A 14,494-nucleotide genomic window follows, 5' to 3' on the forward strand; every position below is an offset into this window, starting at 1 on the left:
ATCAGGGTGTGTGTGACACTATTACTTACTGAACCTGACAGGCCTCCAATTAAAGTTGGGTAGGAAGCAGAGAACTGGAAAGTTCCCCAACCTGCTGCACCAATATATCAACATATAAACAGGAAGGAAAGAAGCTGTCCTCATAGTCAGAGAAGTGACTCCCAAAATAGGTCAAGGAAGTTTATTAATTTACTTATGAAATAAGACCAGACTATGTGCTTACTCTCTTGTCTAGATCTCCCGTTTGAAAATATTTTAGAGGTTATTGGAAGGTACAGTTTTCATAACATGATGAATTCCAGTATCATATTGTCTGGTCATGCTATTGTTAATATCATCATTAGTATACATTAATTGTATTGCTTTATCAGTGATAATGAAGATGGTAATAATAATAATAAAGATCATATGGTTGCTTTCAACTGAAAAATTCACAGGGTTAGCTTTTCCTGAGTCCATCTTCTGGCCCAGGTTGGTCCCTCTTCATTGCTGAGATGGCAGGTGGGCTAGAACTGCCCTTTTTTCTGCTCATAACATTTTTATGTAGGTGACCTTGGGTTAACATCAAAGAGAGCCTTGCAGGGGAAAAGATGTTACAAAAGGGAAAGACACATGTGTTGGGGCATCTACCTATGGTAGGCCCGTTGTACATGGTTCCTCATCTGATGCTCAGGTAAGGTGCGAGGGAACGTTGGGGCCTCCATCAGCAGCCCCTCTTTGCTTTAGGAGAAGCCGTGAGGTGTCATAGAAGACACACAGCCTCTGGAGAGAGACCCAGAGAGTGCTTATAACAATTAAATGAGATAATGCACACAGATCACTTTGCCCAGTGCATCGCACAAAGTGAGTGCTTGGTAAATGGCAACTAGAACTATTACTAACTGTGGCTTTGAGCAACTCACCCAATTCACTGACCCTTAGTTTCTCCATCTGGAAACTGGCGATGGCGATGCCTACTGTGCAGGTTGTCACGGCCAGGCACTCCTCCAGCGGGAGTTATGGCTGTTACTGCAGTTGAGGAAAAGGATATCAGAGAGCTTTACTTAGCAGTAGCTTCTGGAGTGTCTATGCAGGAGCCTTTGCCTCGTAGATGGGATAAAAGAGATTAGAAACAAGTATTGTTGGCTGATGGTTTTAGAGACTCAGCATTGGCAGAGAAGTCATCTAGAATCTAGACCAAGCCCTATGTGTGCTTGATTCACTTCTAAGTCGAAACCTGGATAATTTTCTTTTTAGGTTCTTAATCTTTAATCTAGAAACATCTGTTCTTTTCCACAAATCCTGTTAGAAATTGTGAGGGTGAAGAGAAAGGTCCCAGTTTCTTGTTCAGCCTTTCTTTATGAGACCTACTGCCCCTCGTCCAGATGACTCTGATGACTGAGCCATAAAGGCTTTGTGCGGAAAGGCAAGGAGGGCAGGCACTGAAGTGACAGCCAGTCAAAGATTTTCCAGCTCATCTCTCCAGGAGTAGGCAGTGCCCCCGTTTCTGAAGCAGAGGAAAGTCGCACTGACAGAGCTGACAGTCCTAAGAAGCTTCTGTGAGGGGACCAGGCCATCACCCCCTTGCCCTGAGAATTTAGTGGGCAGGACTAAAAGAGAGTGCTAAGAGAACACACCTGAGCCCTTGTGTGGCCTCCTCAGCCTATTTGACAATCACGTGGGACCAGGTTCCCCTGGGACAGGCTGCGTTCTTGGCAGATGCCCGGGAGGGTGAGACCCAGAGAATCTCTCGTGGGCCTGGATCTGCTCTCAGTGGAGGACCTTCCCAGAGACATGAGAAACCCCTCCTAAAAGGGGTGCCGTCTTGACTTTTTTCCAAAATGGGCCAACATGCAGAGAGGGAGGACCGGAGACTCAGGATTCAGGAAGTTGTTAGAGAGAATCTTCTGGGTGTGGGGATTTGGTTACAGCTCCTAATTCTTTCTATTATAGTTCTCCTCCCTCCTGGGATACAAACATGTACCACTTTCACCTCCCTCCCTCTCCTTTGCCCTTTCTACTCTCCAGCCCACAAACTCTAGAAGAATTTGGCCTTCTGTAGGGCATAAGTATGAAGTTTGTATTTTAAGGAGTGAGTGTTGCTGCCTACTGGTCCATGAGGATGGAAGGATGGAGTGCATGGTAAACAGTACTGGGGCACAGCTGACCAGGATCTGGGGTAACTGTTTTTCCTAGATTCTCACCTAGATGGTCCTAATGGATTGCTTCCAACTGGACAGCCCCTACCAAATGCAATAGCAATGGTGGGATTTTAGCTGACTTTTCTACAAGACAACTCCGGTGAATGGAACAGTGAATCGCTTGGATGTGTTGGTGGCTTCTTGACAGAGGCATGCCCTCCAAGGAGAACACTGAGTGCTTTTGACATGATTTATTGTGTCGAGTGCTCTCATAAATAAAACATGCTTAGAGGTGTTTGCAAAGGAGCAGGCATTTGTATCTATGTTTTATACGTAAGAGAAATTCATTGCATTGTTTATTTTCTTTAAAAAGCCTCAGAAATTATAAACTGGGGTATTTGTAAATAGAGTCTCTAGATAAATAACCAAGGACTATCATTGAATTTATTACAGAATAGGAAATTCCTGAAGAGTTGATAGGATATAAAGATATATTTATGTGTGCATGTGTATACGTACATATTTATGTAAATGTATACATATATTTATATGTTTTCAACTACTTTGCAAGGGACTTTGAGGACCAGGTTATGTAAATGGCCAGTGGTGAAGTAGAGTATGAAATGTTTGTGATGCATGCTAGCAAATCATTGCTTTTCATGCACATACAGCTACCCATGGATACTCAATAAACACAGGCGCAGACTGTGTCTAGGATGAATGCATTTCTTGGGTTGTTAAATCAGAGTTTCACTTTACTGCTTGCCGTTCTGTCTTTTGCATGCCAGCTCTACCCTTTGTCTTACGGTGTTTGTCTATGCTGTACCCCAGAAATCGGCAGCTTCAGTCCACAGGCTGTCAACCCGAAAGGCCGTTTATCAGCGTCCCTGCCGCTTGGGACACCAGTGCCTACACCTTCTTCAGCTCCATGTGTAGGAATATATTCTTCCTTCAGTTTCACTCCTCCCCCTCTGCCTGCATTTTTCTTTCTCCATTATTGCTTTTGATCTCTCCATCTCCATCTGACTGTAGCCGTTTAACAAAGTTCTGCCCTTTGTTCTTTTCTCTTCATACCCCCTTTGCTTGGGTGACCTCACCCCCTTGCCAGGGCTGGTGGAATTTGCTGGGGTCGGGGCGGTGGCCTCCCTGATTCACTCGGCTGGCCATGGGCCCTTAGCACCAGCCTCTGTGACCTGGCAGTGTGAGGAGGGGCACCGAGTGGGGCAGGGTGTTCAGAGCTGATGGCTGGCGCATGCAGAGCTCCTGAGCTGCTGTAGCCAGCCAGTTAGACTCTGCACGTAGTCTGCCTTTCCCCAGAGCCCCAAGGGCAGGAGCTGGTGCTGGGAGTAACTCCTCTGTGAGTTTCCATGAGCACTCCTGTCTCAGATGCTTATCCTTGCTTGTGCCTGACTCACCTCTAGCCTCTGTTTTAGTGCACAGAATGGAGGCTGCTTAAATATCACTTGTTCAGAGAGAGAGAGTACTTTGCACTGGTACCCTGTTTAATTTCCATGGAGCCCTTACCACAATTTGTAATTCTCTTATGTGCTTATTTACTTGTTTTCTGAGGCACAGCTTTTTTGTATGTTTTGCGGCACAGCTTGTTTGAAGGGGACTGTCCCTGTAGAGATGAGAGTTCCTCTTGGGCAAATACCTTCAGGAACAAAAGTATGCTTTTTGCCCAAGGTTTATCTGGAGAAAGGGTGAGTAGGAGGCGGGTCTGAGTCTTTTACTAGGTGTGCGCTGAGGGGCTTCAGAATCTGAACCAAGGCCTGCTCATTTGCACTAAGAACGAACCTAGCCTTGTTAGGTTGGAGATCTGGCCAGCAGTAGTGGTAGTAGGGATAAAAATAAGAGCAAACGTTACTAAACATTTACTGTGTGCACCAGCTCTACTGAGCACTTTACATACTCGATCTTAATCTCACAAGATAGAAAGGATGCTGAGGCCATCATTATTCCATTTACAGAGAATGAGTCCAGGATCTAGACAGGTTCTCAGGACTTGCCAGTATTTTCCACTTGACAGAATACACCTAGAAGATGACGTTTGTACGGATGTGGGAAGGAGGTCACGTGTAAAGGGACGAGGCTGTTCACAGGTAGCGGTGAGTAGCCTTGGGCCTCTCCCACCTCCTGCTGCCCTGAGGGCTGAGGGAGCAGTACCTTGGCACACCTATAATTTTTGGCAACCTGCTTGGGAAGCTCTAGGTTAAGTACATTTTTCAAATTGCACAGGTAGTAAATGGCCGAGCAGGGCTTGAAGTGAGGTAGATCAGCTCTGGGACTAATTGCTCTGATGCTGCCTGGTGCTCCTCTGCTACGTGGTGTTGGGATGTGTGTGTGGGGAGTCGAGGCATTGGGCCTTTCTTTACAAATCTTTCCACTCCCTAAGTTCTACTTTTCACCCTAACTCACACAGGCAATCTAATCTGAACTCTTCATTGTGCATAGGAGGAAACTGAGGTCGAGAGACGTGAATGACTTGCTCCAGGGTCCTGAGCTGCTGAGGGACAGAGCTGGAACTAGATCCCAGGTGTCCTGACTCCTGACCCAGACCCTTTGTCTCTTGCAGCTCTCATGACTATTTCACGTGTGCCTGTCTTGTTTCTTTGCATCGATTGATGCCAAGCCCTTTGTCTTGGAGTTCTTTCCTGTCTTCTGCGGCACCCTGCCACGCTGAGCCCAGAGCCGGCGGCCAGTCCCTCTCACAGCTGTGCTGGGGGCTCTCGGTATGCACTGTCCACCCCAGCAAGTGCTGGAGAAGATATCAAAGAAGCCCAGTTTCTCCTGGGTTTGCCGGAGGAAACTCATTTTCACAATCAGCAATTTGAGAAACTTGCATATTTCTATTAAATTGTGCTCACCTTTTCTGAACTGGTAACTGACATCCTTCCTACAGGGCTGTCAATCCAGCCCCACATAGAAGCGCTACATGCACTTCACAACACCCTTCTCACGGCTGACAGGTGACAGAAAGCCGCTGAGCTTAGAAGTCATTTTCCTGACCTGGGTTACAGAAGTTTTGAGCTAGAAAAGTGCTCTCCTAATCAATGGAATAGAATGAGCTACAGGCTCTTTTGAAACCCTAATAAGAATGAGGGTTTCCTTGATTCATTCGATTCTCTCTGGCGAGTTTTTAAATTTTTTGAGGGGGTGTGTCTGCCTGGAGCAACATGGTGGTAACAGTCTCTGGAGCAGGCAGAATCGAATTTAGACTTGCCTTTTGCCGCTGACTGCTTCGTTGCCCCGGACAAGTCACCCATCCCCCGTAAGCCTCAGTTTTGTCATCTGCTAAATGGATCTGACAATGGTACTTATTTTGTAGGATTTGTTGAGAAGATTGTGCAACTGGTGTTCAGCTAGTGCCAGGCATGTTACCAGTGCTCAGTGGCTTAGCTATTATGATCGGGCATACTACAGGAAAGCTACTATCACCTACCAGGGAGGCTGAGAGGATTAAATGAGGTAGTATATGCATGGTGCCCAGGGCACAGAATTTGCCTAATGATAATAAAAACAATAGTAATAATAATAGTAATGACTAACATTTACTGAGTGTTTACTAACTTCTGTCTTAGAGACTTTAAAACATCAGGGGCAGGTGCTATCATTATTAAGATTTCAACCTACAGCTGTGTATTTAGACAGTATTTTGGAGAGCTAGTCTTCAATAAGCTTGGAGACTGCCCTGAATTTGTTCATCTTTGCATTTCCTCTCTACCCTCTCACCCACTTTGCATTTCTGCCTCTCCCACCCCACCAGTGTGGTTAAGAGCAGTTCTCAGATATATTTAAGGGAACAAATAAATGGAAGTTTGTGGAATGAATGAGTGATCTTAGGTCATTGAAAATAGGTTGCAGAAGGGCCAACCCTTCTGGTGGTCACCTCTCAGGTCTGGCTTCAATTTGGGGAGGGGAAAATGGTCTGTTCTGAAAAACAAAGAAACTCACCAGGCTATCTAAATAGATCCTAAATATTTAGCGATCTTCCTCGGCATGAAAATCCAACCTGAGATGAACACTGGAACGAGCAGACTCTGTTTAAACTTTGCGAAGGTCTGCAGAACGAGCCCAGGGAGGCGGTTGGAAGCCTCGTCGATGGGAAAGAGCTCTGTTCCCCTTACCGCCTCTCCAGGGACTCAGTTACCAGGGTTCACCTAATGTTGGTTGAGAAGATGCTAAAGAACAAGTGAGGGTGGCAGGAAACACAATGGTCAACCCTAGTGCTGAGCCATAAGCTTAGAGTGCCAAGAAACGTACGACTCGGTGTGATGGGCCTTTATTGCCTTTTAGACCGTTTCATCCATTGCAATTTATTAATCCCCATCTAATGCGAAAGAGTGTTTTGCTTTAAAGATATCAGAGGCAGCTTGCTGAAATGGAGGAGCGTGCGTTTTGGAGTCCTGCAATCTTAGATTTGAGTTCTGGCTCTGCCAGTAAATATATGCCTGCTTCTTGGGAAGTTACTTTAACCTCTGACCCCCTGGCTTCTCATCTGAGGGCAGAACTAAAATCACCCCGCCCTGCACTGGCTTGGTGGGGATGGAGAGGAGGCGCTACACTAGAGCACCGTATGCAGTGTTCTGAACACAAAGATTAGTTTACTGTACCTCGTGGTGTTCTGTGGCGGGGCTCTTTACTAGAGTTTTCTGTTTCTGCCTTCACTTTCTTTCACCAGGATGGTATTGTAAATCCATTGTTCAAATGACATTATCTCAAAAATGTTCTCATTTGTTATGTGCCTTTTCTCAGCTAGAAAGAGCATTTATCCTTCTCCCTCACCCTCCCTCATCCAGCCATGCCCCAATCCTCTTCTCCATTCCAGGCTTCCTCCATTTCAGGGCCTAGAGCCCCGTAGTCTCTTGCCTGTTCTGTACAATATGCACACAGCCAGATTCCCACCTCTGTCCTCTCCCCACTGTGTTACTAAAATACGGATCTCGTCACACCACTGAACTTCTCAATGACTACAGAATGATCTCTAACCTTCCTGCCCTGGCCCCCAAATCCCTCCTTCTAGAGCTCACTTTGTTTAAATGAATGATCCTGGTGGACCATTTTGGTTAGGGGATGATAGTCTTTGGAGAATGGCCAGGATGAACTTGGAGGGTGATAGAAAGATATGTAGACTGCTCTGGATAAGATACGAACAAGAGTTTTAGGGCTTGACAGCAAGCAGGTGAGGGAGCAGAAGGTCAGTTTAAAGGAGGAAGGCTGCCCATCAATGGGGCTGGAGGCTGAAGTCAAGAACAGAGGGTTTGTGGACATTCTCTAAAGCCAGGGAGAACTGGAGTAGCCTGTATTGCATCGTAAGCTTGCTGTCTGCTGGGACAGACTGCATTGTATCTCCTATCTCTGGCCCAAACTTGCCATAAAGTTCACTGCACATACAGCTTTACCTTGCTGTTACTTGGAGGACAGGAGGGGCTGGGGTATCATCTAGTTGGATGATGAAGTGAAGAAAAGGGAAGAAGCCAATGAAACATGGAGTGGAGACAGAGACTCTATGGAAGCAGAGATTCAGAGCTGGAAGAAGTAAGCTTCACAACTCTCTAGGTTTATTGAGGGAGACTCTAGATTTTCTGATTGTACATGACTGGGAATCAGAACAAATTTGATTTAAATGTTTCAGAACAACTTGACCTCAGCAAACTGGAGGGCTTAGGGGCTATACATCGATTATAGATGTGGCAGTGACAGCTAGTTTTCCTTTTCTTTACCACCAATAGAACCCCTATAATACTTGGGTGGGTAATGTACCCAGTCAGAAGACTACATTTCTCAATCTCACTTGCTGTATCTTAAGTGTTCAGGTTTTAAGCAATATAAATGGAAGTTAGAGGAAAGGATTTATGAGAAAGCTTCTTTAAAAAGGGACAGAAATGTGGGAAATGACCTGCCTCAACTTCCTGTTTCTTTCCTGCCTTCCAAAACTCAGACAAATTGACTGGAGCTACAGCAGCCATCGTGGATCTTGCAGTCACCTTGAGGATGGAAGCCAAGTATCCAGATGGTAGACCAGAAAGATCAAGGGGCCTGATTACCCATGACTGCAGAGCCGCAGTAGCGGCCTCCCTCCAGGCTTCTGTTGTACAAGAGAGAAGTGAAATTATCTTTCATTTTTAGTTTTCTGCTGTATCAACTGAACCTAATCCTAGTCTGCTAATACAGTAGCAGAGTGATTATGAGAGGGCTCTGGAGTCAGACTGCTTTCACTCTGTTCCTTGCTCTGTCACCTCTTAAACAAGAGCCTTAAACCAATTCCCAGAGGTTTCAGAAGCCTCCTTTTTCTCATCTGTAATATGAGGAAAATAACGCCACTTACACATGGGGTTGTTGTGAAGGTTGAGTAAAATAATGTGTAAAGCAATTAGAACTCTTTAGGTACACAGTAAGTGCTCAATAAATGGTAGCTGCTGCTATCATTATTATTATCATGACTATTATTGCCATAATTACTTATCAGGTTTAGCATTCATCTCCATTAATGGAGATGATGGGTCCTTTAGGGTAGAGACAATTTCTTTCTTTTTTTTTTAATTAATTAATTTATTTATTTTAGTTTTGTCTGTGTTGGGTCTTCCTTTCTGTGCAAGGGCTTTCTCCAGTTGCGGCGAGCAGGGGCCACTCTTCATCGTGGTGCGCGGGCCTCTCACTGTCGCGGCCTCTCTTGTTGCGGAGCACAGGCTCCAGACGCGCAGGCTCAGTAGTTGTGGCTCACGGGCCCAGTTGCTCCGCAGCATGTGAGATCCTCCCAGACCGGGGCTCGAACCCATGTCCCCTGCATTGGCAGGTGGGTTCTCAACCACTGCGCCACCAGGGAAGCCCCGACAATTTCTTATTTATTTTTGGTATTGCTCCAGGACTGGCATATGGTAGGTACCCAATACAGCTTTCCCAAACCATATCTTATTAGATTCTTGCTACTATTTCTCATGAGCAGATGATAAAAATTACTGATATAGTGTACCGGGCGGGGGACTGATACTATGCATGCTTACTGTCATTTAATCCTTACCAAAACCACCTGAGAAATGGGCTGAAAGGGTAGTTGTAGACAGTGCAAGAGCTTAGGAGTCATTCAGACCTACACTCTGTTTGAGGTTCAATTTTATTAATATTAAAAGAACTGGAAATAAGTTTTATTTCTCCACTCACGTTCCATTCATAGGAGCCTCTTGGGGCAGATTACTTTTAATGGCCAGGTGTCGCTGACACGGAGGCTTTGCTTTGTGTTTTATCCCAAGCCGGTGAACTAGAGAACCTCTATAAACTACCCACCTTCCATCCCTCATCTTGCAACAAAGCTGTCAGTGGGAACCAGGAAGAAAAACTATTTCCCCTATCTGGTTTATACAGTCTGGTATATACAAAAGGGTTTTAAGGTTTGGCATGGGCACAGGGTCTGGTTGTGGGCTGCTGAGCTATTTAAGAGTAGATAAGACCTTTTGGACAAGGGTAAAGGTTACAGCACAAGCTGCTTCCTCTGATAAATTTCCCTCCACCTGTGATAGGGCTGTGGGCAGTTATGGTGTTGGGGCAGGAACAGTAGGAGGAGCCTGGGAAGGTTTTTTTCTTTTTTAAATTTTATTTATTTTTGGCTGCATTGGGTCTTTGTTGCTGCATGCAGGCTTTTCTCTAGTTGTGGCAAGCGGGGGCTACTCTTTGTTTCAGTGCACGGGCTTCTCATTGCGGTGGCTCCTCTTGTTGTGGAGCACGGGCTCTAGGCGCGTGGGCTTCAGTGGTTGTGGCACACAGGCTCTAGAGCACAGAGCTCAGTTTTTGTGGTACATGGGGCTTAGTTGCTTTGCGGCATGTGGGATCTTCCCGGACCAGGGATTGAACCCGTGTTCCCTGCATTCGTAGGCAGATTCTTAACCATTGCGCCACCAGGGAAGTCCCTGGGAAGTTTTTGTAACTTTGGGTCTTGTCAAATTATAGAGAAAGTGGCTCTCTCTCTTAGATTTGTTTCATGTTATAAGCTGGTTTGCATCTCATGGGAGATGATGCCACAAGGGCAAAAGTCTCTTAAGAATCTGCTGGCCAAGAAGACCTAAATAGACATTTCTCCAAAGAAGATATACAGACTGCCAACAAACACATGAAAGAATGCAGCCAAATAGTTCCTATCTTAACATACATTTCCTCTTCTTGTAGGTCATGGCTATTCCAGAGGTAGCTCCTGGTTCCTATGGTGGAGTAGTCCTTAACCCTGGCTGCACATTAGAATTCCCTGGGGAATTTTTTAAAAATGCCAGTTTCTGGGCTCTACCCCAGTCCAACTGAATTAGAATCTCTAGGGCATAGAGCCTGAGCATCAGTATTTTAAAAAAGAAATAAACAGAAATTAAAAAAATTTTAAAATGAGTCACAAACTGAGAGAAAATATTTGCAAAACCATATATCTAATAAAGAACTTGTATCCGAAATATATAAAGAAGTCTTAAAAGTTAATAAGAAAATGAAGACTCCAATTAAATAATGAGAAAAATATTTGAACACGTTACCAAAAAATATATTTGCATGGCAAATAAATACATAAAAAGATGCTCAAAATATTTGTAATTAGGGAAATGCAAATTTCAACCGTACTGAAATATCACCATACACTGTCCAAAATGGCAAACAAACAAATAAAACAACCACAAAAAAACACACCTGACAATTCTTAGTGCTGGCAAAGAACAGAGCAACTGGAACTCTCATGTATAGCTGGTGAGAATCAAAAATAAGATAGCTACTTTGGGAAAATGTCTGGCAGTTCATTATAAAGTTAAACATATACTTGCCACAAAACCCAGCAATTCCACTCCTAGGTATTACTCAAGAGAAATGACAACTTGTGTTCACACAAAAACCTGTACACAGATATTTATAATGGCTTAATTCATAATGGTCCCAGACTGGATCAACCCAGTTGTCCTTCAACTAGTAAATGAATAAACTGTGTGGGGCTTCCCTGGTGGCGCAGTGGTTAAGAATCCACCTGCCAATGCAGGGGACACAGGTTTGATCCCTGGTCTGGGAAGATCCCACATGCCGTGGAGCAACTAAGCCTGTGCGCTGCAACTACTGAGCCTACGCTCTAGAGCCCGCCAGCCACAACTACTGAGCCCGCCTGCCACAACTACTGAAGCCCACCTGCCTAGAGCCCCTGCTCTGCAACAAGAGAAGCCACCACAATGAGAAGCCCGCGCACAGCAACAAAGAGTAGCCGTCGCTCACGGCAACTAGAAAAAGCCTGTGCGCAGCAACGAAGACCCAACAGAACCAGAAAATAAAAATAAAAAATAAAATAAATTGAAAAGAAAAAAACAAACTGTGGAATATCCATATGGTGGGATACTACTCAGAAATAAAGTGTAATGTCTCATTGATAACACACAACATGAATGAATCTTAGATGCACCATACTAAGTGAAAGAAACTGAACTCAAAAGGTTACCTGCTGAATGAGTCCATTTATATAACATTCTGGAAAAGGCGAAAGTACAGAGACAGAAAACGTCTCTGGTTGCCTGGGGTTCGGGGTGGCAGGAGGGGAAAATCACAAAGAGGTAACATGAAGGAATTATTTGGGGAGTGATGGAACTCTTCTGTGTCTTGATTGTAGTGGAGGTTACACAATTGTATGTATTGGTCAAAACTCATAGAATTGTATATTTAAAAGGGTCACCTTTACTGTATGTACTTATAACTCAGTAAAGCTGAGCCTCCCTTCCCCAATCCATTGTTCAGAAGCAAATTCCCCAATTTAAATTCATAGTCAGGGTTGAGAGATATTGCTGGCGTAATAAATTCAAATCTAGTTTCTGTTATTTAAACTTCAGTTTCCTCATATGTAAAACTGGAGATAATAAAACCTACTTTGAAGAGATATTATGAATCTTAAACGTGATGATGTATGGCAAACTCCTAATATAGGGTTTGGCACAAAATAATAATAACCACTTAATAGGTGCTACGTGCCAGGTGTTGTATGGGCATTTTACAGATATCTCATTTAGTCTTTACAACAGCTCTATGAAGTAGGTATTATTGTCACCATTTTCAGGGTGGAGAGACTGAGGCTCAGAGAAGTTACGGAACTTGCTCAGAGTCTCACAGCTGGTCAGTGGCTGAGGCAGGTTCCAAGTCTAAACTTATCGTTACTGATTACTTTACCACTCTGAAATCTTAATTTCAAGCATCCTGCTCTTCAGCTTCACTTCTATCTTCTAGTTCACTTTCTCGGTGTTTTTACTTCAGTGATTTCCTGACCTCATTGAGAACACCAGTCTTCATCGATCCTACCACTTCTCGTAAATCACCACTACCTTCATGTTCTCACTTCCTTTCTCATCCAACCTAAGTTGTGTGGTCCAGCAGTATTTCCTCTTCCTTTTCTAGTATTCCTAGTATCATGGCTTTTTTCCCCCTCTCTCTCTGCCTAGGAAAAGCTAAATCTAGTCAATCCCAACTTTTTCTTTATTCTGCTCTTGCAACCAAGCAGCAGTTATTGCTGGAGATAGATGCAGATATGGAGAAGCAGTGGGAAGTTGGGTCCAGAGAGAAGCTATATGGAGATAATGGTGTGGGAGTGGAAAGAAGAGGGTGGAGGGAGACTTTCCTTGGTTTAATGGCAAAGGATCATAGAGTGAGAGGCCTGGTTGAAGAAACCTGATATAAAAATGCTAACTTTGGCACAGTTATTTTGGTCCTGTCCCTGGCTGGGGGCTCTAGGAGGATTCTGGCTGGCCTCAGCTGGGAGATGTCAGTTACAAAGTGTAGAGAAGCGTTATGGACGAGGCCATGTGCAGAGAAGGGCATCACTACTGGGACAGAAGCAGGGCTTTCTTTTGGTGCCTGGTGCCATGGTGAAGGCATCAATTACTGGCCAGTACCAGAGCCTTCGGTGGAGCTGGTTCAGTGATGTGCTGGTAAATGTTTAACAACTCACTCTCTGAAAACAAACAGCAAACAGACAAACTCTGACTTGTAGCATTTGCAAATTTCTGTGGTGTAAATACTCCCTCCATAGCCCCAGTCTAGGTTACACAGCGCCCATGAGCACAACGTCAGGGGGACAGGCTACCAGAATGTGACTGGGCCTTGTTCTATTTTCTAAATGTAATGAAGCACCTTGAAGGATAAGAAGGAAGGATTCATTTGTGGGAATTGTCATGGTTTGGGGGACTGGGCCTTAATAGGATGGGATCTAGAGGAGACTGTGCAGTCTGCATTGACCAGGCAGGACTCTGAACCGTCTGCCCTACGTCCTCTGTAGGACTCCCTGGTAACATGCCTCCCTTTTGTCTTACCACTGCTCTTCTGTTCTATGTGCTAACATTTTTAGATTTATAAATTTATGGTGAGTAATAATCTGGCACCTTCCCCCAAATAATTTCCTTGCCAAACAAGTTTGAAAATGATTGCAATCAGGTTAATATTAATAGAATTTCAAGCATCCACAGAATTTATTCATATATAAGGAAGAAATCCTCTATTCTGCAGGAATCTCAAATATTAGGATATTCATGCATATTAGAGAATGACTTCAGGAAAAGATAGTGGTAAGACCAACAAGGATATAAGCCATGACAGGAGATAAATCAAATCGGTCCTGGAAATATTTTCCTCATCACATTAAAACGATGTCAGATATAAACCAGTGCACTTTCTGATGGCATTTCCCTAGTCTGTGCATCCCACATGGATGGAGACTGTTTAGTCTGGATGTACGATACTAATGTAGAACTCTTCTTGTGATGGTGTGCATTAGTACACAGAACTCCCAGTGTAGGTTAGCATCTTTACTTCTCCAGAAACATTTGAAGAGGCCACAACATTCACTGCCAAGACATGAGTTGACCCACGTGATCTGCCAATCCCAAACCCAGCAAAGCCACATGATTTTGCAGTATAACCATCAAGAAGCAGTAAGTTTTCCTTTTCTTTCTTTTTCAAGGTGTCCATTGACCCATCCCCAGCATCTGGGAAGATACTGTGGATTCCAACTCAAGAGGAGGAAAGAGGAAAAGGAAATAGAGCTATTTCACAAACTATCAACATGTAAGTCCTGGTACTTCATTAAAAAAAGCAAACGCGTTTTATGATTCTTTCTCAAGGAGAGAGAAGGCGCTAGCTGAGCTACCTCTGCAGAACATCAGTCTGTTGAAGTGCTGTGGCAGATGGTGCTTTGTGATTCTCACGATGGTTTTATTTCCTAACTTGCTTTCCTCCTGCTTGGAGATCAGTGCTATGAGGCTCATAAAATCCCAATCATATCAGATTTACTGACTTGTCATTTTGCTACTCTGCCGATCCAGTATTTATTATTTATATCCTGGCTATATCCACCCCCCACGAAAGAACTGACCTTTCTTCTCCTG

General features: G+C 44.3%; 1 protein-coding gene across 1 annotated transcript in view; it reads right to left on the reverse strand.

Moving 5' to 3' along the window:
• The window catches only part of SLC7A14 (solute carrier family 7 member 14), a 114,741-nt gene that overhangs the window by 47,155 nt on the left and 53,092 nt on the right, over nt 1-14,494 (reverse strand). The window lies entirely within an intron of this gene.

This window comes from Neophocaena asiaeorientalis, unplaced genomic scaffold (genome assembly GCF_003031525.2).
Source record: "Neophocaena asiaeorientalis asiaeorientalis breed wild unplaced genomic scaffold, Neophocaena_asiaeorientalis_V1.1 scaffold280, whole genome shotgun sequence".
NCBI lineage: Eukaryota > Metazoa > Chordata > Mammalia > Artiodactyla > Phocoenidae > Neophocaena > Neophocaena asiaeorientalis.